General features: G+C 32.9%; 1 long non-coding RNA gene across 1 annotated transcript; it reads left to right on the top strand.

Annotated features, from left to right (window-relative positions):
* Positions 1–880: 880 nt before the first annotated feature.
* LOC142241909 (uncharacterized) lies at positions 881–2,306 on the top strand. Its single transcript, XR_012723863.1, has 4 exons — positions 881–1,060; positions 1,699–1,772; positions 1,840–1,932; positions 2,003–2,306. It is a non-coding gene; the product is annotated as an uncharacterized LOC142241909 (long non-coding RNA).
* Positions 2,307–23,145: the final 20,839 nt, after the last annotated feature.

The raw sequence follows: 23,145 nt of genomic DNA, 5'->3' as shown, positions 1-23,145 counted from the left end.
GTCTTTAGCAACTGAGGCAAACGATCGTTGATCCCTTTTGGAGGATGGCAGCTCATCCGGTGATCGTTCCCTTTTTCCAGCCTCAAGAATTCCTTGAGCCCATTTTAAGGAATCGCTTTGTTTAGCCGACAACGTGCTAATCCTAATTTCTTTAGGATAAACAAAGCATTTCTGCGTTCTTTGAATCTCTTTCGTGAGGGATTACCTCCTTTTGATGCCGTTACCTTGGAAAAGGTCCGACTTGTCAAATTGTCGCCACCTGTCGACCCGTCTACAGGTCGACTAATTGGGCCTAACTCTTGGTCATTGCCCAAATTTATAACTCCAGTCGATACCCGTCCACTGGGCCCTGAAGTTAGCAACCCAGTGGATGTCTTTGAATTTCTCTGCATGGTGGCCTAATATCCCACCACACTTGAAATTCGTAGTAGGTACTTATTACGATGATTTTATCCGCTATTAAAAAACACGTCTGTTCCGTTCGACGGTTGAGATAAACAGAATACCCTAAATAACAATATTAATTAAAAAATAATCAATACCAACTTCATAACAATCAAATTCTATATTTGGCAATAAATTTGAGTTTCTTCGGCTCTTGAAAGTCTAATCAAAATTTTTGTATCAATTAAACTTAATACTGTTCAAAATAAAAAAAGCACCAAAAGCACTAAATGAAAATGCCAGAAAGCACCAAGTTGGTGCTTTTTTTGAAAAGGCACCAAAAAGGCAATTTGGTGCTTTTTAGAAATCGAAAAGCACTAAATTTGGTGCTAAAAGCACCAAATTGGCAACACTGCTGTTGATGCATTTATGAAGCGCACACGTGGTGCGCTTGCGTGCGGTATTTGTGTTTATTAATAAAAATACATTTATTTCGTAACATTTTAGAAACTGATAAGTGAATGGTGTGATGTTAGAGAAAACAAAAACACTTTATATTGATAAAAAATAAATAACTCTAAAATAAATCACATATTAAGAAACTGTATATTTCTATTAATAATTTAAAATTAGTGCGGTTTTAAATTGGTTTACATAAAAATATTCATAATGAGTGGTAATAAAATGATCTATATTTACTCTACATCTGGATCACAGTACAATTTTTTGAGTCTATATTTTTATGTTATAGCGAGTCCTTAAGGTGTGTACTAAGTTCGAGTTTAGGTGCTAAAATCAGAAATAAATCAGTAAGAAAAGTATAAAATTATACGCCTTCGATGCAAATTTAAATATAACTTGATGGAGAATAGCTCGAAACAAGTTTTTTATAAAGTTTATATTCTTTAAATGGATTACACGATTAAGAACAGAAAATCGTTTTTAAGCTTATGTAGAACGCTGTTTTTTAATTTAATATGATGAATTGTTTTCAAGTTATTCCAATATATATAGCGGAAGTCCCTTAATTTTGAACATAACCGTATATCTCAAAAAGTCGAGCTCTTAAAAAAACAAGTGTAAATTTGGATTCAGCAACCTCAAATTACTAAAAATTTGATATAAATTTTAAATGAACACAAAAACGGTTCAATTTTGTTCCCATGTATTTCTAAAGAAAACTAATCATGAAAAATTGGGATTTTAGCCACTAAACTCGAACTTAATATCCACCATAAATACTAAATGCTATATTGACAAGTGGAAATTATATCTAATTTTATAATATTTTTATTTCATTTATATTCTGAGAAGGATTTCAAAAATGTCCCATTTGTGCATGGATATGATTCCACTAATGTAGTAATTGGATGATTTTTTTCAATGTGGTAAGTTTTTCGTCCATTTGTAATAAAGCCAAAATTTCTATTTATTAAAAATAATTTTCATTTGCAGGATGACAGCAAATCTAATGGTATTTTTTGGAATCTTCTTACTGTTTAATGCTATCTAAGCTGATATCCCTATTGGCTCTAAGAAAATTCTCTTGTAAGTTAAAGATCAAAATACCATAGAATTTGATAATATTTTTATATTTCATATACCTTTTTAACTTCAGAGGCTTATGACGCAAATCCACACAACAAAAACTAGCGAAATCGGTGAAATTGGACAAAAATGAAATGAAAATAGCAACTTATGGCATATATCTTTCATATGGATAGAAAATGGAAATTGATATTAATTAGTTTCATTCTACTAACATAGAATATTACTCTTTTGAAGAAGCAATTACTAACTACGGAAAAGTAACAACATACAGCGTACAAATAAAAACATTTCTTTTATTGTATATCATAAGCCATAGTTTTATGTAATATAATAATAATTTTTTGAAATAAAATACTGGTAGTTATGAAAAATTGTCTTATATTGTACGAAAAATTTCTTAGTTGTATACAGGCTTGTTGTACCTTTAATTCCTAAATTTATTTACTTCTTTGAAAATTATACTGATAAATAGTTTATTTGAAACCAATTTCTAAATATAGGATTCCCAAAAACTTGTTCATTTTTCCGGATAGCAGGAATATTTTGAATGAGTGTAAGTACATTCTTCCCTCAGCGTAGTAAGAATGAACTAAAATACCATGCAATACATAAACTTATTTATAAGAAAATCATGAACTTATCTAGATGAAAAAAATCTTTGGCGCCAAATCATGGTCATTCTTACTATGGGTTAGTTCATTTTTCGTAAACAATAGTAAACTTTTTTTTTGGTGCATATATATCTTTCGCCCGATATGGACTAATATGGTCCTAAAAACCAAAGTTTTGGCCCACTTTGGTTGAAATTTTGCACAGGGAGTATATTTAGCATTGTACCTATGCGTGCCAAATTTTTTTTAAATCGATTCAGATTTAGATATAGCTCCCATATATATCTTTCGCCCGATATAAATATATGGATCCAGAAACCAGAGTTTTATCCCGATTAGCTTGAAATTTTGCACAAGGAGTACAATTGGTAGTACACCCAGAAAAAAGTGACCCCTTCTTTAAGTTAAAATGAACTCATTGTGAAGAAAGTTGAACTTCGTATAGCGCCAAAGACATTTTTATTTGTTTGAACGATGTGATTTTCGTAGAAATTAGGAATAATGCATTCCATATATTAGTTAACATTTTCCTATATTTATATACCACTATACTACAGAATGAAAAAATTTAACTAATTTGAATTCATATATGGAATGATTTTATTGAAATTTTTTCATTCATTTCGACAAATCTTACACATTTGTGGTAAAACTTTTACTTCATAATTAGAACTGCTTACCTTCGTTTTTAAATACAATTTTATTTATTTCTATAAGCAATTTTATCTTCAATAAAAGATATGTTTTATTAATATATTGAATATATTTATTAAGAATCAACAGCATCGAATCTCTTTGAAATATTAGTTTATTATTCCACTATTTCCAATTTCCGTGTGATATTATCAACTGTAAAACGCACTTTTTCTTCTTCTTGTACTTTTCACTTTTAATAAGTTGCTGCCTAACGATTTTGTCCTCCTTTTACAATTTCAATACCTACAAATATAAAAAATCATAAAACATTTTTGTTGCAAAAGGTTAGCGTCACTGAATATTACCTGATAATTGAAGATTCCAAAATGAAGACAAATGAAAGGGTTGTTATTCTGCTGGTGTTTTCTTTCTTTATACACTATCACGAACATTGATAGATTTATTTAAAAAAACGAAAATTTTTCTCACTAATTTAAAATAACAAATATTTTATATATTTTATTTGTTATTTATTATATTATTTTACCATATTATTTTTTAACAATCTCTCCGTATACCAAAACAACGCGATTCCAACTAAAAAAACAACTGACGCGCAAATATATCGATTACACCCACGCGCAAACACATCGATTACGATGACAGGTATCGATTACAGGTAGACAATAGAAATTTAGGAAAATTTCCTATATTATAACAAGTGTGTTTCCTTAAGTTTTGAAAGGATTGCATACTTCTTAGTACGAATGAACTAAAATATTTTTCTATGCCAAGTGTTGTTCGTATGTATGAAAAACTTTCTATTATAAAGGATGTCGCAATTATCATTTTATAAGAAATTTTACTAATTTTGAAGAAACTTGGTTTTAGTTCGGTTTTTGTTTATTTTTACGAATGCTTTGTTATCGGTGAATAAAATTTTCTTTTTCAGTAGTAAATTCTTATACCCAGCGAAGAAAATAGTATGAGTAAAATTCCATGCCTTATTCTAGTTAATGAACTATTCCTAACTGCTTACAGTTTAGGATTTTTTTACTGAAACGAGTAAATTTTATTATTTTTCACAAAAATTTACCTTAATGGAAATAAAATGGATAAACTATATTGATGAAAACTTTTTCCTTTAGTTTCGAAGGCACTTTTTTCTGGGTGTATAGTCATGTGTGCATTAGCCAACTTAAATTGTAAAAGTCTATCAAATTCTTCCAGATCGAGTGATATTTAAATGTATGTATTTGGGACAAACCTTTATATATAGCCCCCAACACATTTGACGGATGTGATATGGTATCGAAAATTTAGATCTACAAAGTGGTGCAGGGTATAATATAGTCGGCCCCGCCCGACTTTAGACTTTCCTTACTGGTTTATAATATAAAATTATTTCTTTGTTCTGTGTTGAGAGCCAAGAAAAACTATGATGCAACTGAAAATTAAAGATATAAGTTGAGTTTACGACATGAACATTGTCTCAGTATGGTCTGATCAGTGTATCCCTAAACTTAAAAATAATTTTATAAAAAAAGGGCTTAAACACATACAAAGAACAATTCGTGTATTCAAACCAAATTTAATAAACTCTTCTTTTATTCTGGGACACTCTAATATACAATCGAAGGACAAATTTACAAACGAAATACTAAAATGTATGAAAATAATAAACTTTTTCAATTGCAACCGTTTAAATAAAATCATTTCACATGCCAACGAAATTAAAACAAAAAAAAAAAGAAAAAACGTATCATCTCCAGCCTACCATAGGTGATGTCACAAAAAGGCGTTTTCAACAAAAGAAGGACTCAAATAAAGATATAATATCAGTCCGCAACAGAAACATAGTCAGTAATGGCACGAACCAAACCATAAGTAGAAGCAACGACAATGACTATAGCAAAAAGGCCTTCTTCCTATGTAAGTTAATGTTTTAATCTTAATCTAAATGATTTTATCTAGTTCAAATTGATTTTAGTTTTTGGCATTAGCCATGCCAGCCACTCTCTATACTGGCTGGCTTGTTGGATGGCAATAAACGTAACATAAATATTTATTTCCCCCCAACCGCTGACATCCTGGAGAAATTGTATAAATACCGGAAGTCGACAAAGAGCATCCCTTTTTTAAGGAAATGCTCGTAATTATGGCATGGTATATAAGTGTGTGTGTGTATGTGATTTAGCCTCAGCGAGGGTTGCCAAAGCAATTTAAGTTGGGCATATAGAAAAAAATAGAATTGATAATAATGGATACATATGGCATAAGAGTTTGCTTTTATTGGTTAACTTTATCAATGTAATTTCAATAACATCTAAAGAATAGAACCTTAACAAAAAAAAAAAAAACAATGGTAGACGCATTGAGAAGAAAACCCAATTTAGCATTAGTAGGCACATGTCATTGCAAGTGGAAAACGTGAGTAGATATGACCGTAGCACTTAATATAACATTTAATTAGAATATTTACTAATAGCTGAGAGAATATATTTTCAAATACCTATAAGATAATTCATGGTGGCAAAAAACGTAAGGAATGTCTAAAATCGGGCGGGATCGACTAGATTATACCAGTCAAAACTTTTTAGATCTACATTTTCCATATACAGTGAACAAAACAAAATGCTGTACAATAATATGAAATAAATTGTGAAACGATATGGAAAAAATTTTACAAATATATATTTGTTAAACCTTAAATTAAAACTTGAGATGCGAGCTTTAATTTAAGGTAAACAAAATAATATTCACTTCATATCGCTTCACAATTTATTTCATTTTTTTTTTGCTCACTGTATATATATGGAATCAATATTTAAATCGAAACCGAATTTTACCACGGACAGGTGAACAGAACAAAATGGCTAGATCAACTCAGGGACCGGCCCTGAGCATTATTGCCAGAGACTCAATGTGCCTACCTTATCTCCTCCTGAGTGTTGCAAACATATTGTCGTGAGATCAAAGATTTCATGTCTTTAAAATACGAATGCAAATTTTTCTTAGCATAGAAGACGCATTTTTTTATCCCTTGTCCAAAAGTCGACAGTTTTTTCAATGAAGTCGTATTGTCCTTATAATTAAGTTATTTCATTTAAAAATGGGTATCATAACATGAAAAAAAGGGTAAGGTCAACTAGACTTTAAAAATTAAGAAAAATTCTTTAAATTTAATGAAATCGTCTTGTATTTGCATTTTTTGTATTTTTGCATCTTGACTACAAAGCAAAAAATTGTTCAAATATAGGACATGTTTTTCAACACTTTTAAAAACGGTTTTTACTTGAAACATAGCATAATTTCTACTGGAAGTCGAGTCTTAATTTGGAAAATAAAGTTGTCGTTAACTCGTTTTTAAAGAACTTTCATAGCATATGAAGAAACAAAGCGAAAAATTAAAATTTGTTTCCTAGAAGCAAGTATACAAACCCCAAATTTAAAAGAGAATGGTGTCTTAAAAGTATCCTTACTTGTATTCTCCGCTTCTTTGGCTAGGAATCAATACCAAAATTTTTAAAGTAAAGACAAAATCTTTGGAACCGGACATGCTTTTTTTCAGTGTGTGGATACCAAAACAAGACACCAGAGGGAAATAGCTGTATCACCGATGAATGGAAGTTGGGTCAGTGGATGACACTGGGCATATATGTGGAGAACCCAGACACCGAGATCCTATTCCGATTTACGGTACGATTTCATGTAAAGGGTGATACGGACAAAATATGGTCAATATAAACATCACGTATTTCTTTCAATTTTGCATTTAAAAAACCTTAACACCCCTCATTTTGAAGGTGTGTGTGTGTAGAAAGTTGCTCCTATTTTGATTTTGGAATTCACTCTTCAGTTGTCAAAATGCCGTCCAAGCAAGAAGAGCAGCGTATCAAAATTTTGCTCGCGCATCGCGAAAATCCGAGCTACTCGCACGCAAAGCTGCAAAATCGCTAAAAGTTGCCAAATCAACCGTTACAAATGCAATTAAAGTGTTTGTGGAACGTTTGTCGACAGCCAGGAAGTCTGGATCGGGGGGAAATCGAAAACCGGAAGCCGCTGAGACGACAAAGAGAGTTGCCGGTAGTTTCAAGCGAAACCCTAACCTCTCTCTCCGAGATGCCGCAAATAAGATGGGTGTATCGTCTACAACCGTGCATCGAGCCAAAAAACGAGCCGGACTATCGACTTACAAGAAGGTAGTGACTCCAAATCGCGATGATAAACAAAATACGACGGCCAAAGCGCGATCCCGGAGGCTGTACACGACGATGCTGACGAAGTTTGACTGCGTGGTAATGGACGACGAAACCTACGTCAAAGCCGACTACAAGCAGCTTCCGGAACAGGAGTTTTATACGGCAAAAGGAAGTGGAAAGGTAGCAGATATTTTCAAGCACATAAAACCGTCAAAGTTCGCAAAGAAATATCTGGTTTGGCAAGCCATCTGTATCTGTGGCTTGAAAAGCAGCATTTTCATAGCTTCAGGGACTGTCAACCAAGACATTTACGTGAAAGAGTGTTTGAATGAACGTCTGCTGCCTTTCCTGAAGAAACACGGTTGTTCCGTACTGTTTTGGCCGGATTTGGCATCTTGCATCTTGCCATTACGGCCATGGAGTGGTACGCCGCCAACAACGTAAAGGTGGTTCCCAAGGACAAGAACCCTTCCAACACGCCAGAGTTCCGCCCAATTGAGAAATATTTGGCTATTGTCAAGCGGAACCTAAAGAAGACCAAAAAAACTGCTAAGGACGAGCAGCAGTTCAAGGCAAACTGGCTTTCTGCGGCGAAGAAAGTGGACAAGGTGGCTGTACAAAATCTGATGGCAGGTGTCAAGCGTGAGGCCCGGCAATTCGGATTTGGAAAAGCGAAAGCCTAACTGAATATTTTTCCTGAATTTTATACTAATTGAACTTGAAAAAGAAATTTAATTTGATTTTTTAAATAAACGATTTCACCGATTTACACGCGTTTTCCCTTGACCAAATTTTGACCGTATCACCCTTTACTTAAATAACGAATTCGAATTTTGCTTAGCATAGAAGACGCATTTCTCTGATATAAAGTTTATATAATTCAGTTATTCGAATTAAAAATCTGTGTCTTCACATCACAGAAAAATTGGTTTTACTAAGGTCAACTTGACTTTAGTACTTCTGAAAAATTCTTCAAAATTAATCAAATCGTCCTTAAATTGTTTACCGTTTGTATCTTGACTACAAAGCAAAAAAGGGTTCAAAAATAGGATATGTTTTTTCATGCTTTATTTAAAGAAGCTTTTTACTTGAAACATGGCATAATTTCTATGTGAAGTCGAATCTGAAATTGGAAAAAGAAGTTGTGGTAAACACGCTTTTAAAGGACTTTGATAGCACATTAAGAAAGGAGCTGAAAAAACGGGTAAATTAAAATTTGGTTCAAGTACGCAGAAATTAAATTTGGACATGTATCCTTAAGTTATCCTTACTTCAATTCGGCGTTTCTTTGGCTCGGCATCAATACCAAACTCATTACAGTAATGAGAAAATCTTTGGAACCGAGCATCCTTTTTTTCAGTGTGATAGTAGTGGTTTGGCCCGCGGCCTATGGTCACTACCCACTCGTATTCATCAATCGTGGGATTAAAATAAATACCAAATTTGAAGCCAGGACAGACACAAGAGTGATCAAAAAACCGTTTTTTTAAAGTCGGGTTTTCTTGGTTCTAAAAAACAGGCCCATGTTTTAAAACCAGCATGAACCGGGTTTTCTCAAAAGTAGGAGAAACGCCTAATTTAATATAAATGAAGGAAAAAATACTTCCATTTTTTTAATGTAAAAATGTAATTTCTTGGCTGTATTTGCGGTAACAATACCGTAGATAAACCTTAAATTGTTGGATTTTTTTTTATTTTTTGGTTCCATTTGGTTTTTGTAAATATTTCTGGAATGTTATATTAAAGACGGTGTTGAAGAGTCTCGACAACTAACAATTTTATTGTATATACCGCATTTAGCTTTCGAAGAATCATGTTGTTGTTTTTCAAAATATTCACAAACAGAGCTCATTTTCTACAGAAAGGTACACCAAATTAAGTCCAATAATAATAACTAGAGGTGTGCGCGTGACACGAAATTCTCGTGACACGCGTGATTCACGCATGAATCGCGTGAGTCGTGAACAAAATCCAAAGCAAATCTCGTGAATTTGCGTGAATGGGACTAGAATAAATATGTCGTTCGTGAATGTGCGCGAATAAAATTTCTGCAAAATCACATTCACGAAAAAAATTTAATTCTTATTCGTGTGTTAACCCTTCCTTGCATGATTTAATTTGAGCAAGGATAAAAATTATTTAGTATGTTAGAATTGCTGTATATGGAGTTTTGATACCGTAAACAAATTTTCGTTCGATTCTGATCACTGAAGCAAAAGTTACGCAACATTGCATATATGCAATTTCATGCAGATAATCAATTTCTTTAGTCCACGTTGTTATCTCTATATATCACAGGTAGAGGAGAAAAGTGATGAGATCAAAAATGTTTTAAGTGAAAAATTGTATTGATGGATGGGGAAAATGGAACATTTTTACTAAAAAAAATTGTTTTCTCGCCAAACATAAAATGTTTGCCAAAATCAGATAGCATGGTTGCGTCAAACATGTTACATGTTCCCCATCAAAAACTAACATTTTACTTCTGAAACATGTTTGAGGTGATCATATTCCTTCTCGGGGTGCAATATGTTCCACGTAGAACAGTGCAATGGTAGGAGGGGCGACGAAACTTCTAACATAGGGAGTGACCCAAGCAAGAAAAAGACTGGAGAACTACCATGCTTAAAGAAAAGAGGAACAGAAACGTCATAGCAATCATTACCTGATACCTAGAGTTGGAGCCACAACTGTGCCGAGTAAGAGCAGCGGATGCTTGTGTATGTCGAAAAAGAGACTTTGGAACTCTGTTTATGTCAAATTCTACGCTTATGAATCGGATGATGGAACAAAGAAGTTGGAGCGTACCACATGCTGAAAACTGGTTTTGGTATATACCAGCTTATATGATACACGGAAATCTGGACCCTCGTTTTTACTTAGGGTAGGTATAATGGCGACTTTTCAGTTAATTATGATACCACAATATTGACCTTCTGTTTATCACTGAGTGTAGTTCGATTCAATATTAAGCTCTATAGTTCCGAGTTCGAACGGTCTTCCAACATGAGGCAGCTTTTAAAACCTAAAATTGTCACCAACATATTGACAGGGGATAGACCACCGCAAAAAAATGTTGAACCTATTTAACCTATCTATCACGATGATATACGTGTAACAATTACAACTCAGCAGCTTGTATGTTATACGATTCTCCAACGATGTAGGGCAAGGATCAACTCGAATCTTCTTCTACACTGAAAAAAAAGCATACTCGGTTCCAAAGATTTTGTCTTTACTTTAAAAAATTTGGTATTGATTCCGAGCCAAAGAAGCGGAGAATACAAGTAAGGATACTTTTAAGACACAATTCTCTTTTAAATTTAGGTTTTATGTACTTGCTTCTAGGAAGCAAATTTTAATTTTTCGCTTTCTCAGCTTTTTTTCTTCATATGCTATCAAAGTCCTTTAAAAACGAGTTAACGGCAACTTTATTTTCCAAATTAGGACTCGACTTCCAGTAGAAATTATGCTATGTTTGAAGTAAAAAACTTCTTTAAAATAAAGTTTTGAAAAACATGTCCTATATTTGAACAATTTTTTGCTTTGTAGTCAAGATGCAAAAAGACAACAAATTTAAAGACAATTTCATTAAATTTAAAGAATTTTTCTGAATTATTAAAGTCAAGTTGACCTTAGCCTATAAATTTTTTCTTTCATGTTAAGATACCCATTTTTAAGTCAAATCACTTAATTATAAGGACAATACGACTTCATTGAAAAGTTTATCGACTTGTGGACAAGGAAAATAACTTTATTTTAGAGAAATGCGTCTTCTATGCTAAGCAAAATTTGTATTCGTATTTTAAAGACATGAAATCTTTGACCTCACGACAATATTTTTTTCAGTGTACGACCTCGATTTATATCAAACTCGGTGTTTAAATCTCCACCATCATCAAAATACTCGTCTTTATATTCGTATTCGTCGTTAAGTGTCCTAGTAGTAACAAAAATTGATTGAATGCATGACATTGCACATATGCAATTATATGGCATATATGCAATGACAGTTCATATCGGCTCAAACGCATGAAATTGCAGATATGATATCATTCATTGTAGAGCACTTGCAAATATAATTTGTATTATAAAACTATATACATAGTGTTTAGAATAGAGTAAACTTTTCATTTTATATTTACATTTAAAAAAATTTTAAGAACGTTTCATAATATTAGAACAAATAAGTTAAATTTTTCGAGGTACTCAAAATGCTTATTTTAATTTCGCTTTATTTAAATGAAATTGTTACGATATTGGACAAAATCCTTATCAAATATAATCTAGGGCTTCCAAAATGTGAATAACAAAAAAAATTATGGTAAAATATGTAAAAGAATAGGAGCTAGACAGGCAAGAAACTAACATTGCATATATGCAATGTCATGCAACGAAGGGTTAATTGAAATTAATTTAGCTGTCGAAATATATTTTATTTTTAAATTTTGTTGCCTTTGCACACTCCCGGTTAGAAAATGTCGTGAGTCTCGTTAATTTGTCGTGAATCGTGCGTAAGTGTGAGTCCTTAAAAGTAGTTCGTGCGTGAGTACAGGTTTTAATTTCGTGAATGTGCGTGAGCGTGATTGGCTACCACTCGTATCGTGCGTGACATTTTGTTTCGTGAATGTGCGTGAGAGGAAGTGAAATTTCACTCACGCGCACACCTCCAATAATAACGTAAGAGATATCATAGATTTTGTTGACAACATACTCGTATATGCTCCTTCGCTGAAATATCTCTGGGATTCCTTCAGAAAACCAACGTATTTTATTTGACATCTTGGACGAATACTATGTTGGAAGTGTTCAGAAACGAGTAGGAAGTGCGCAGAAAATACATTCGGGTTTCTGTTTACATTGAAAATACAAAACCGAAAACCGGTTTTTATGATATTAAAAACACCGGTTCTACCGGTCCAACGAAAATGGGATATCATACAAAACCGACAATCCGTGCAAAACGAAAAACCGGTCCACCGGTTTTCACAGACCGGTTTTGATTACTCTAGCAGACACACATGTCAGCCGCAGACCATGAGCATTCCAACAGATTTCTGTGCCATCGCACTCAGCACGCGTCAACCAAGAATAGCATAAATACGAGGTTCTTCGTTTTATTTCTACCGCACAATGGCTACCAAAATCTTCAGAACTTTATCCTTTTGATTTTTGCGCTTTGGGCCTTCTGATGAGTATGATTGACACCACAAAATATCTTAGTGGCGATCATATCGAAATAGCGCTACGCCGGGACGATTGATTGCTCTATCGTAAGGTTTAAGGTCATAATTCATGTCCAATGTATCCAATTTGATATTATTTTCGGCATTTTATACTTTTAAACTATAGAAAATATGGGAAAATACAGCGCTTTTTTTACATTACATATAAGACCCACATTGGCTCATGAAGGAACAAATTTAAACCGGTCCGGTCGATATTTCCCAACAACAAAATTTTGCACAAAGAGTAAAGCTGATGGTACCGTCAAGTATGAAAAATTTGGTTGAAATCGGCTTAGATTTAGATTTAGCTCCCATATATATCTTTTGTCCGATATAGACTTATATATGGCCCCAGAGGCCAGAGTATCATCTTAATTTGCTTCAAAACTCTCATGAAGACTACACCTGATGCGACTGTCACGAGCGCTAAATTTGGTTGCAATCGGTTGACATTTAGATATAGCTCCAATATATATTTCGCCCGATTTACACTATTATGACCACGGAAGCCAAAGTAAATTTGTCATACTTGACGATACCATCAGTTGTACTCTTTGTGCAAAATTTGTGCAAACTACCCACATTTTACACAAAATTTTGTAATGATTTCCCATATTGTAGTCAAATCATACACCCTGTAATACTAGACTTTCCATAGATCGGTATTATTCCAATTATGCAGTTACCAGTAAATGGATTTGAGATGGTACAAATTGTGGTATACGTGGTGAAGGCTAATTTATACACGCACAGAAAACCCATGTTTGGACATGGTTCCCGCATCCATTTAATGCTTATCTAGAGCATGTAATTGCCGCGAAAACCATGTATTTTGTCTTTGTAAAAATAGTTTTCGAGCGGAGAAAAATGTATGGTGGCAATAAGCATTTGAATGGTTCTCAAATACTGCAAACATGTTTTATCATTTAAATGATAGAATTTGAAACCATTAAATGGTCGGGAAAATCATGTTCTTGGCCATTCAATTTTTTTTACTTTTTTACAGGGAAAAAAGTATTTTTATAGGTTGAGTATAGACATGTCTAGAACCATTACATGGCCATAAAGACCATTTACATTTTTTTCGTGAACATTTAATTTTTTAACTTTTTTGCAGCGAAAAGAATTTTATAAAAACATTGACCAGGTACACACGATTTTCATTTTGCGCGTCAGTCGTGTGTTGGTTGTTTCTTGGAATGGACGGAGAATACGGATTTTTTGTGTTAATTTATTTATTCAGAAGAGGCACGTGGTTTTATGTGACCACAAAAAAAGGAAAGTGTAATTGAAAAAATGTACCTGTTTTTTGTTCTGCATTATGCTATATGGTATCATTTATTTTTATTTGCAGTTACATGATGTCTGCGTTTGTACATTTGATGAGCACGATGTAAATATGGAATAATTACTTATTGTTGAAATTGAAATAAAATAGAGTGTGTAAAAATATATGATGTTTGCTTGAACGGCATTATAAATACAAATAAACAATGAATTAATTTATAAATAAATAAAAACAAACAAATAAAATTAATTTTGTGTTTTCTTTTCTCAAGTGGCGTCCTTTTTTCGACGATGAAAAAAGTTTTTTCATAAAGATTAAAACATTTTAGGTTGTGACCATGTTCTTTTAACTAGGAGAAAAACATTTTTAATGAATACCATAACATTTTAAATTGTGACCATTGTCTTTTCATTCAAACAAAATTCTTTTTATCAATATAATAACATTTTAGATGAGGACAATTATATTTTTCTTAGAACCATGTTCACTGAGCCAAAATGGTTGCAGGTTAAAATGTTACATGGTCGCCGCAAAAATAGCTCCTATCATATTATTTTGCTCTTCGAATATGATTGTGACAATCATGTTTCTTCTCTGCGTGTAGTTGGCCCGCTCTACTTTAGAGATTACTTACTTAAATATCCAAATTCAGACCCGACTTCAAGTAAAAACGCCTTTACGAAAAAATTTTGATAAGCATCTCTTATTTGTTAACAATTTTTAGCTTTGTAGTCAAGCCAAAATTCAACAAATTTAATTCATTAATTTTGAAGAATTTTCAGGCAAGTTCGCCTTATTTAAACGAAGTTTTCGTTAATGTTAGAATACCTAATTTTAAGTCGAATGGCTTAACTATAAAGTCAAAAGACTTAATTGAAATGTTGATCATATTTTGGAAAAGGAAGAAAAAAACGTTATATCAGAGAAATATGTTTTCTATGCTAGGCCAAAATTCTAGTCCTATTTTCTGGTCAATAAATTTTTAGCCTCTCGACAATATTTTTTTCAGTATATTGATGGAGGGTATAATAAAATCTAATGGAATTTTTTAAACGCTTTGCTTAAATAATCAATTTAAAACTCATATTCGATAAAAGTAATATAATGAAAAATTCTAAAAAAAAAAAATACTTAGATAGTCTCGCTAATCTGGCAGCAATGTACTTAGTGTGAAATACTTAAAAAAGGATAAAAGCGATATTGACGGCCTCCCAATTTATACATAGCCTAGAACAAAACGAACCAAAAGAAAAAAGTGGTCGTTACAACTGTGTGTGAATTATGATAGTGACTTCACTCCATTGAAGTGCTAAACTTTTTATTTTTGCCATATTTTGGATCATGGCCAAATATAATAATACAAAGGGGGTAATTTGTTTATATACCCTATAATACAAATTGGTTAATGAAACAAGTTAGATGGTTTGGTAAGAAAAATGTAATTGGATCTTAAACAAATTTTTTTTAAATGTGGACACACAATATTTTCAAGACCTAATATAGGGAGATCGAAATATCTATAGTGAAAGAGGAGTTTCGATTTGTGTGGAACAAAATTTTAGACAAACGATTGGAAAGAAACGTTGCATCGCTTGTCGTAAATTCACATCTTATTGCTATTCACAAAAATACTTCGTAAGAAAGTGGAATTTCCTATTCTTAAAATTTCGTTCCGGAGCAAAGTGTATATAAGACAAGAGATATGTCGGAAATATGCTTACATGAAGGCATGTTCATAGTAACTTAATATTCTATGCAAATCGAATTAATATTTCGGCTTACAAATTCACAAGAAATAAAATGACATTATGATAGGTGATTTGATGATTGTCTCTAGTCTGTTTTATTTGCTTCTAAAAATCATTTTACGGCCACAGGAAGACTTTGTTTGTCTAAAATGCCGTTCCTGAAAAAATTAATCCCTTAATTTAGTATTCAGAGAAAATTACTCTCCTCCAGAGCAATAGCTTGGACCAGCGAAAATTCCCTTTGTTACAAAAAAATTCTCTTTAAGAGAAACTACAATCGCATCTTAAACTGAATTTTAATAATACTTATTTTAAAACAAGTTAATAATACCCTTTACCACTATGTAGACAAACATTTTTGATACCATCTCAGCTCCTTCAAATTTGTTGGGATCTATATAAAGGTTTACATTCCCATATATAAATATTTAAATCAGAACCGATTTGGAGAAACATTTTGAAACTTCTATAAAATCTCTAGGCACTACATTTAAATCGGCTAACGCCCTGAAACAAAACATACTTAATTAAAAAATATGGGAAATATAAAACCAAAGCCATTTTATTGCACAAAAGTGAATTTATGATTTATCTGGCGATACACATGTATTAGGGGTATAGGACAATTTGAGGAATTTTTATTTTTGTTCCTTAGCATTCAAAAAGATATTGACTAAATTTCACCAAGATACACAGAAAAAAATTTTCACGAAAATTTTTCCAATTAAAATTTTAAATGAGTTTTAAAACATATTCAACTAATAATTTAATTGATTCAACAAATTTTTTAATTGAAACAAAAATCAATCACACAAATTAATAGTATCAAATAATTTTTTAATTGGATCAATTAATTTTTAATTGACTTTCAATTAATTTTTTAATTGATACTATCATTTCTGTGATTGAAGACATTTCAATTAAAAAATTGGATCAATTAATTTCGTGATTGAATCAGAAAAAAAAATTTTTGGCGGGTTTGTGGCAATATTTTGCTATATCGAGCGACATTTACAAAGAAGGAACCTTAACTAAATCTTCTGGGAAAGTATAGGGACATCTTCGCTGACGTTGTGCCCTTTTTGCCTAAATCGGAAGAATACATGGCGCATTGTCTAAATCTGAACCGAATTGGATAAAATTCGACACAGTTAGAACGTTAAATCTTTCTTCTGGGTAAAATAAAATCAATTGCAGTCAAACTCCGTTGAAATATGTATAAAATATGAAATTTTCTACCATATTTCCCCAAATCAGACGTAAATATATGGGAGCTATATCAAAATCTATACCAATTTGAACTAAATTTTGGTACACACGCTAACACCTTAATTCTACTCCAAGGTCAAGATTTAAAGTAAATCGAAATGAAAATTTGGTCTCCGGATGTAACATGAATCTAAATCGGTCGAAAGAAAATATGGGAGCTACATCCAAATTTGAACCGATTTAAACAAAATTTAGCATACTTGACCATCCATTGTGCAAAATTTGAAGGAAATAAAGGCAAAATTCTGGCCTCTAGGTCCAATTAAATCCATATCGGGCGAAAGATATGTATTGGTACTATATCTAAATCTGAACCGATTTTAACCAAATTTGGCACGGATAGCTATAATAATAATTTTTCTCCCTGTGCATAGCTTCGCATAAATTGGAGTAAATCTTTGGCCTCTATGGTCATATGAGTCTAAATCGGGCGAAAGATATATATGGGAGCTATATCTAAATCTAAACCGATTTTAACTAAATTTGTCACGATTGACGACACTATCATTGTACTCCTTGTACAAAATTGTGAAGAACTCATGGTAAAACTCTGGTTTCTAGGTCCAAAGAAGTGCATATCGGGCGAAAGATATATGGGAGCTGTATATAAATCTGAATCAGATATTTTGCAAATTTTTCGAGACTCATAAAATATTCGGATGTACGGAATTTAAAGAAGATCGGTTGATAAACACGCCAATTATGACCAGATCGGTGTTAAATATATATATGGCAGCTATATCTAAATCTGAACCTATTTTTTTCAAAATCAATAGCAATTGTCTTTGTCCCGAAATAAGACCCTATGCTAAATTTGAGGACGATCGGACTTAAACTGGGACCTGTACTTTGCACACAAAAATACATGAACAGACGGACTAGCTAAATCGACTCAAAATTTAATTCTAAGGCGATCGGTATACATAACGATGGGTCTCTGATTTTTTCCTTCTTGCCGTTACATACAAATGCACAAACTTATTATATTATATTACAAACTTATTTATACTCTTCACCACTACTGTGGGTGAAGAGTATAAATAACCACTGATTATTATATTTTCTAATTCACCGAAATCACATAGAGGTCAATAGCTTTGATCTGCCAAAAAATTTGTCTACCAGAAATATTGATTTTAGACCCCTCCAAAATATATGCTGATCGACTCAGAATCACCCCTTGAGTCGATCTGGTCCTTGGTATTCGTTCGTCCGTCTGTCAATGTATTTGTTGTTCGCGGGATTTCGATGGCAACTATTAACCGATTTTGATGATATTTTGTTCATATTTTTATACGCTCCACCATAAATAGGATGGGGGTATATTAACTTTGTCATTCCGCTTGTAACACTTCGAAATATTGCTCTAAGACCCCATAAAGTATATATATTCAGGGTCGTGGTGAAACTCGGAGTCGACCTAAGCATGTCCGTCTGTTGAAATCACGCTAACTTCCGAACAAAACAAGCTAATACCGACTTCAAACTTGGCACAAGTAGTTGTTATTGATGTAGGCCGTCCCCCAGATTTGATCTGCGGAGCCTCTTAGAGAACTAAATTTCATCCGATCCGGTTGGAATTTGGTACGTGGTGTTAGTATATGGTCTCTAATAACTATACAAATATTGGTCGATATCGGTCCATAATTATATATAGCTCCCATATAAACCGATCCCCAGATTTGGCTTGCGAAGCCTCTAAGCGAAGCAAATTTCATCCGATCCGGCTGAAATTTAGTACATGATATAAGTATAGGGTTTCTAACAACCGTGCAAAAATTGGTCCATATCGGTCTATAGTTATATATAGCCCAATCACACAAAAATTGGTCCATATCGGTTCATAATCATGGTTGCCACTCGAGCCAAAATAATCTACCAAAATTTTATTTTTATAGAAAATTTTGTCAAAATGTTATTTCTATAGAAAATGTTGCCAAAATTTTATTTCTATAGAAAATTTTGCCAAAATTGTATTTCTATGGAAAATTTTTTCCAAATTTTACTTCTATAGAAAATGTTGTCAAAATTTTATTTCTATAGAAACTTTAAACTTAATTATATACATAAATAGGCCTTTTTAAATTTAATATATACCACGTATGGACTATGTTGTATATATTACGGTGTTAGGAAGTTTTAAGATACCCTGCCATCGGCAAGTGTTACCACAACCCAAGTAATTCGATTGTGGATGACAGTCTTCAGTAGAAGTTTCTGCGTAATCCATGGTGGAGGTTACATAAGCTTCGGCCTAGTGGAACTTACGGCCGTATATACTTGTTTTCTTTTTTTTTTTTGACAAGGATGAGTGCTATTAAATTTAGAAAAAATCGGATCACATTTAGATATAGCTCCCATATATATGTATAGCACGATTTCGATAAATGGGGTTTCGTTGATCGGTTAATAACGATCTTACATAAAGTTGGCAAAATCAAATCATCAATGGTAGGTTCAGATTTAGATATAGCTCTGGTATCGCCCGATTTTCTTAAATTTGGCCATAATATCCTTATAATTAAAGTTGGCCCAAATAAATCTTCTATAGTATCACCTAAATCTGAAAAATATCATCAGATTTATATATGGCTCCCATATATATGTATCGCCCGATTTTCACAAATTTGGCCATAACACTCTTATTTATTAACCAATATTACTCAATTTTCAAATTTATTTTCACAAACTAGGCTACATTAGCCACACTAATTGAGCGATTTGCACTTTAATTCTGTAAATACATAATCAAGTATACTAGCTCCTAATAGGGCTTTGTGTTGGGATAAAGAGTTTATAAACATGTACACTTTAATTTTCTTAAATTTATTTTCCCAACCTATTTAAATGATATCCCACAAACGCTTGTCTTTACTTATTCGGTAGGAGGATTTAGGGTATGATATAGTCGCCCCCGTCCGACTTTCTACTTCACTCCCTTGTTTTATTTTAGGTATTAACTAATTTTGATCTATTTCAAGGGAAATTGTTTCTAACATAAATTTAGTAAATGCTGTTAGAGATACTTGAGGTAAGTTATATTTTGCTAAGAGGAGATATTTTTTTTCTAATAATAATAAATAAAATTTAATAAATTTAATAAATAAAATTTTATACATAAATAAAGCGACAATTTTAGACATAAATATAGCGACAATTAAGAGCTATACATGTAAAAAACCTTTGGAAAATGTGTACCGAAAACGGTTTTTCTTTGTTGGAGTTTTTTGAATTTCTTCGAAAATTTTAAACTTTTATCACCAAAAAAATTTGTTTCTTACAACATTTTTATTTTTTCACTAAAAAATATTTTTGAACCAACACAGTCCATTTCGTTTATATCAAGCACTGTTCTTTTCTGACTTTAAGTCTTTAATAAGACACATTTTACAGTTTCATAGCATAAATTTAATATTGTAGTATGTAATGTCGAACACCTTTTCGGAATCTTCCGAACATATCTGGAATATATGTAAAAAAAACTTTTTGGTGTTCGGTCGAAGCTGGGCTCGAACCCAGGACCCTTGGTATGCAAGACGGACGTAGCAACCACTGCTCCACTGTGCCCAACTAAATGTATGTTTCTATTAAATAAAGTTTGTTTAATCGGCTCGTGGGCGCCGCAAGCTATGCTATATAAATATATCTTATAATTGTCTATTGATGACAATAACAGCTACATAGCTCAGTGGATATTGTGTTGGATTACAAGTTGCATTGTCCGCGGTTCGATTCTCCGTCCAGGCGAAAGGCAAAATTTAAAAAATTAAAAAAATCGAATAATTTCTTCTACATTGTTTGTATTACAGAAAAAGGTGCTAAGAACTAAAGAACTTCGTGGAAAGTAGAAAGATGTAAGGGAAAATGAAATTAGCCAGAAAAGATTGTTTTTTGAGTTAGTTTTTGTGAAATTGTTTTTACATCCTGGAAAAGAATAAACGTTTATCACAAAAAGTATACACTTTTCTTCCAAATAAACTTCCTTAAAGCAAAATGTAAGTGAGAAACGAACTTTGTTTGTCTACAATTTGGTTTGGCAGGAACGAATTATTTTTTTGTGTGTATAGTATTTTGTATAGTAATAACATTTTCACAAAATTTTCTATAGAAATAAAATTTTGACAAAATTTTCTATAGAAATAAAATGTTGACAAAATTTTGTATACTAATAACATTTTCACAAATTTTCTACGGTAATAAAATTTAGACAAAACTTTCTGTAGTAATAAAATTTTGACAAAATTTTCTATAGAAATAAAATTTTCATTCGTTTTGTTTGTTAAAATTTTAAAATTTAAAATTTTAAAATTTTAGTAGATTATTTTTGGGGATCGGCTATATATAACTATATACCGATATGGACCAATTTTGGCATGGTTGTTATATACCATATACTAACACCACGTACCAAATTTCAACCGAATCGGATGAATTTTGCTCATCCATGAGGCTCCGGAGGTAAAATCTGGGGATCGGTTTATATGCGGGCTATATATAATTATGGACTGATGTGGACCAATTTTTGCATAGTTGTTACAGACCATATACTTACACCATGTACCAAATTTCAGCCATATCGGATGAAATTTGCTTCTCTTACACGCAAAAAAATAATTCTTTCCACCAAAACGAAATTTTAGACAAACAAAGTTCGTTTCTCATTTGCTTTTCGCTGTAAGGAAGTGTATTTAGGAGAAAAGTATGATAAACGTTTATACTTTTCCAGGATGTAAAAACAATTTCATAAGGACAAACTAAAAAAAAAACATTGTTTTCTTGCTAATTGCATTTTCCCTCACATCTTTCTCACATCCACGATGTTTTTTAGTTCTTAACACCTTTTCCTGTAATGCCAACAATGTAGAAGATATTATACGATTTTATAAATTTTTAAAATTTTTTTTACCCTTCGCCTGGACGGAGAATCGAACCGCGGACCATGCACTTTGTAAGCCAATACACTAACCACTGAGCTATGTACCTGTTATGGTCATCAATAGATAAATATCCATATAAGTTATATTTATATAGCACACCTTGCGGCGCCCACGAACCGAATAAACAAAGTTTATTTAACAGAAACAAACATTTAGTTTGGCACCGTGGTGCAGTGGTTGCTACGTCCGACTTGTATGCCCAGGGTCGTGGGTTCGATCCCTGTTTCGACCAAAGTTTTTTTTTTTACATATATTCCAGATATGTTCGCAAGATTCCGAAAAAATGTTCAACATTATTACATTGTAGTATATACAATTTTGAACTGTAAAATGTGTCTTATTAAAGACCTAAAGTCAGAAAAGAACAGTGTTTGATATAAACGAAATGGACTGTGTTGATGTTTCAAAAATAACTTTTTTTTAATTGAAAAAATAAAAATTTTGTAACAAATGAATTTTTTTGGCGATAAAAGTTAAAAATTTTCGAAGCAATTCAAAAAACTCTAACAAAAGAAAAACGTTTTCGGTACACGTTTTTCAAACGTTCTTTTTTCTTTGCGTGTAGAGGCTCCGCAAGCCAAATCGGGGGATCGGTTTATATGGGGGCTATATATAATTATTAGGTTTAGGTTAGGTGGCAGCCCGATGTATCAGGCTCACTTAGACTATTCAGTCCATTGTGATACCACATTGGTGAACTTCTCTCTTATCACTGAGTGCTGCACGATTCCATGTTAAGCTCAATGACAAGGGACCTCCTTTTTAAAGCCGAGTCCGAACGGCGTTCCACTTTGCAGTTAAACCACTTAGAGAAGCTTTGTCACCAGCATTACTGAGGTGGGATAATCCACCGCTGAAAAACTTTTTGGTGTTCGGTCGAAGCAGGAATCGAACCCACGACCTTGTGTATGCAATGCGGGCATGCTTACCATTGCAACACGGTGGCTCCCATATATAATTATAATTATGGACCGATGTGGACCACTTTTGGCATGGTTGTTAGAGATGAGGGAGCCACCGTGGTGCAATGGTTAGCATGCCCGCCTTGCATACACAAGGTCGTGGGTTCGACTCCTGCTACGACCGAGCACCAAAAAGTTTTTCAGCGGTGGATTATCCCACCTCAGTAATGCTGGTGACATTTCTGAGGGTTTCAAAGCTTCTCTAAGTGGTTTCACTGGAATGTGGAACGCCGTTCGGACTCGGCTATAAAAAGGAGGTCCCTTGTCATTGAGCTTAACATGGAATAGGGCAGCACTCAGTGATAAGAGAGAAGTTCACCACTGTGGTA

This window comes from Haematobia irritans, chromosome 1 (assembly GCF_050003625.1).
Source record: "Haematobia irritans isolate KBUSLIRL chromosome 1, ASM5000362v1, whole genome shotgun sequence".
Classification (NCBI taxonomy): domain Eukaryota; kingdom Metazoa; phylum Arthropoda; class Insecta; order Diptera; family Muscidae; genus Haematobia; species Haematobia irritans.
Note: the sequence above shows the minus strand (reverse complement) of the source record. Positions and strands in the feature narration are given on the sequence as shown.